The sequence below is a fragment of the Eurypyga helias genome, unplaced genomic scaffold, assembly GCF_000690775.1.
Source record: "Eurypyga helias isolate BGI_N326 unplaced genomic scaffold, ASM69077v1 scaffold14570, whole genome shotgun sequence".
Taxonomy (NCBI): domain Eukaryota; kingdom Metazoa; phylum Chordata; class Aves; order Eurypygiformes; family Eurypygidae; genus Eurypyga; species Eurypyga helias.
Genome location: NW_010227731.1, coordinates 1 through 604, shown reverse-complemented (window position 1 = coordinate 604; position 604 = coordinate 1).

Below are 604 nucleotides of genomic sequence, written 5' to 3'. Positions count from 1 at the left end.
CCGAGCTGTTCCCCAGACAAATCTTACGGAGGGGATACCGCTTAGGAAGTCAGAGCACTTTGGTGGGGAGTGTGGTGGCAAAGAGAACCAGTTCAAACTGGTTTTGTGTTCTGGACCACGTGGATTGGTGGGATGCGTTCCCAAGGTGGAATGGGAACATACAGAAAGGTAGCAATAGCTTCCATTCTGCTGTCAGAGAACTCTCACTGTAACGTGAGCTAGAAAACACCCACTAACGAGTCATCAAGTGAAGGAGCTGCCGTCTCAACACCTGGCCAGAGCGTGGATTGTGCTTTTCATTCCCTTGGGATGTGGAAGTTAAACTCTTAGTGTGTACCTTTGTTTCTTGGCGAGGCCTGGACCTGCGTATCGCAGGAGCTGGTTTGGGCCCAGTTCTCTTCTGCGTTGTCAGTAGTGGTCGGAATGATGATGCCGTCAGGCCGAAAGCAGGGGTAAACCATTGGAAGGATGGGATCAGAACGGGATGGAGAAACCAAAAAAAAGGGAAACTTGGTAGCTGGGAAGTACACGTGGAGTTAGACCATGGGAATTACTGGACCGGTGGTGGGGTGGGGGCCAGGCTGCAGCCAGAGGGGCCGATCCG